This window comes from Rhinichthys klamathensis, unplaced genomic scaffold (assembly GCF_029890125.1).
Source record: "Rhinichthys klamathensis goyatoka isolate OS25496 unplaced genomic scaffold, OSU_Roscu_1.1 h1tg000325l_1, whole genome shotgun sequence".
Taxonomy (NCBI): domain Eukaryota; kingdom Metazoa; phylum Chordata; class Actinopteri; order Cypriniformes; family Leuciscidae; genus Rhinichthys; species Rhinichthys klamathensis.
This window is the reverse complement of record NW_026606840.1, coordinates 3,473,928-3,476,621: the sequence shown is the minus strand read 5'-3', so window position 1 is coordinate 3,476,621 and position 2,694 is coordinate 3,473,928. Positions and strand designations below refer to the sequence as shown.

Below are 2,694 nucleotides of genomic sequence, written 5' to 3'. Positions count from 1 at the left end.
AGTAAGAAAGAAGAAAGATTAGTTAGAAAGAAAGAAAGAAAGAAAGAAAGAAGAAAGATTAGTTAGAAAGAAAGAAAGAAACAAAAGAAAGAAAGAAGATAGATTAGTTAGAAAGAAAGATTAGTTAGAAAGAAAGAAAGATAGATTAGTTAGAAAGAAAGATAGATTAGTTAGAAAGAAATATTAGTTAGAAAGAAAGATAGATTAGTTAGAAAGAAATATTAGTTAGAAAGAAAGATAGATAGATTGGTTAGAAAGAAAGAAAGATTAGTTAGAAAAAAGAAAGATAGATTAGTTAGAAAGAAAGATAGATAGATTTGTTAGAATGAAAGAAAGATAGATTAGTGAGAAAGAAAGATAGATTAGTTAGAAAGAAAGATAGATTAGTTAGAAAGAAAGAAAGATTAGTTAGAAAGAAAGATAGATAGATTAGATAGAAAGAAAGAACGATAGATTAGTTAGAAAGAAAGATGGATAGATTAGTTAGAAAGAAAGATAGATTAGTTAAAAAGAAAGATTAGTTAGAAAGAAAAAAACATAGATTAGTTAGAAAGAAAGATAGATTAGTTAGAAAGATAAAAGATAGATTAGTTAGAAAGAAAGATAGATTAGTTAGAAAGAAATATTAGTTAGAAAGAAAGATAGATAGCTTGGTTAGAAAGAAAGAAAGATTAGTTAGAAAGAAAGATAGATAGATTTGTTAGAATGAAAGAAAGATAGATTAGTGAGAAAGAAAGAAAGATAGATTAGTTAGAAAGAAAGAAAGATAGATTAGTTAGAAAGAAAGATAGATAAGTTAGTCAGAAACAAAAAAGATAGATTAGTTAGAAAGAAAGAAAGATAGATTAGTTAGAAAGAAAGATAGATAAGTTAGTCAGAAAGAAAAAAGATAGATTAGTTAGAAAGAAAGAAAGATAGATTAGTTAGAAAGAAAGAAAGATTAGTTAGAAAGAAAGAAAGATAGATTAGTTAGAAAGAAAGATAGATTAGTTAGAAAGAAAGAAAGACAGATTAGTTAGAAAGAAAGAAAGATAGATTAGTTAGAAAGAAAGATAGATTAGTTAGAAAGAAATATTAGTTAGAAAGAAAGATAGATAGATTGGTTAGAAAGAAAGAAAGATTAGTTCGAAAAAAAGAAAGATAGATTAGTTAGAAAGAAAGATAGATAGATTTGTTAGAATGAAAGAAAGATAGATTAGTTAGAAAGAAAGATAGATAGATTAGTTAGAAAGAAAGAACGATAGATTAGTTAGAAAGAAAGATAGATAGATTAGTTAGAAAGAAAGAACGATAGATTAGTTAGAAAGAAAGATGGATAGATTAGTTAGAAAGAAAGATAGATTAGTAAGAAAGAAAGAAAGATTAGTTAGAAAGAAAGATAGATTAGTTAGAAAGAAAGATAGATTAGTTAGAAAGAAAGATAGATTAGTTAGAAAGAAAGAGATTAGTTAGAAAGAAAGAGATTAGTTAGAAAGAAAGAGATTAGTTAGAAATAAAAAAGAAAGATAAGTTAGAAAGAAAGATAGATTAGTTAGAAAGAAAGAAAGATTAGTTAGAAAGAAAGATAGATTAGTTAGAAAGAAAGATAGATTAGTTAGAAAGAAAGAGATTAGTTAGAAATAAAAAAGAAAGATAAGTTAGAAAGAAAGATAGATTAGTTAGAAAGAAAGAAAGAAAGATTAGTTAGAAAGAAAGAAAGAAAGATTAGTTAGAAAGAAAGATAGATTAGTTAGAAAGTTAGAAAGAAAGATAGATTAGTTAGAAGAAAGAAAGATTAGTTAGAAAGAAAGATAGATTAGTTAGAAAGAAAGAAAGATTAGTTAGAAAGAAAGATAGATTAGTTAGAAAGAAATAAAGATTAGTTAGAAAGAAAGATAGATTAGTTAGAAAGTTAGAAAGAAAGATAGATTAGTTAGAAGAAAGAAAGTTTAGTTAGAAAGAAAGATAGATTAGTTAGAAAGAAAGATAGATTACTTAGAAAGAAAGAAAGGTTAGTAAGAAAGAAAGATAGATTAGTTAGAAAGAAAGAAAGATTAGTTAGAAGAAAGAAAGATTAGTTAGAAAGAAAGAAAGATTAGTTAGAAAGAATGAAAGATTAGTTAGAAGAAAGAAAGATTAGTTAGAAAGAAAGAAAGATTAGTTAGAAAGAATGAAAGATTAGTTAGAAAGAATGAAAGATTAGTTAAAAAGAGAGATAGATAGATAGATAGATAGATAGATAGATAGATAGATAGATAGATAGATAGATAGATAGATAGATAGATAGATAGATAGATAAGTTCATTAGTACATATAGAATGGTAGTTTAATTGAGTCTAGGGCTTCAGGGAGTTTAGATTTGAGTTTTTGTGTTGTACACTACCGGGCCACCGTAGTCTTGGCTCAATTTGAACTGTTGCAATGAAAGTCAATGGGATTTTTATGATTTTTAATATTAATTTTTAAGAAATCTGAAAGTCAAATCAGTCTGAAAAGATATAGCAATTCGAGTCAGAACAGTCTGAAGGTCTGACCCGAGTTTGGAGTTTGTAGAGTTAAAACTCTAGGAGGAGTAGCAGTCAGAATTTTTTGGGTAAGAAAAATAAGAAGAAGAAGAAGAAGAAGAATAATAAGTTTAAATAGGATTTCAGTAAGTTGGCTTTCACAAGCCAACTTAATTAATAACAATTAATGTATGAACTAATACATTAACCA

The 2,694-nt window shown here is 25.5% G+C and overlaps 1 long non-coding RNA gene across 1 annotated transcript; it reads left to right on the top strand.

Annotated features, from left to right (window-relative positions):
- Positions 1-283: 283 nt before the first annotated feature.
- Positions 284-1,341, top strand: LOC130105703 (uncharacterized). Its single transcript, XR_008809653.1, has 2 exons — positions 284-482; positions 1,195-1,341. It is a non-coding gene; the product is annotated as an uncharacterized LOC130105703 (long non-coding RNA).
- The last annotated feature ends 1,353 nt before the right edge of the window (positions 1,342-2,694 follow it).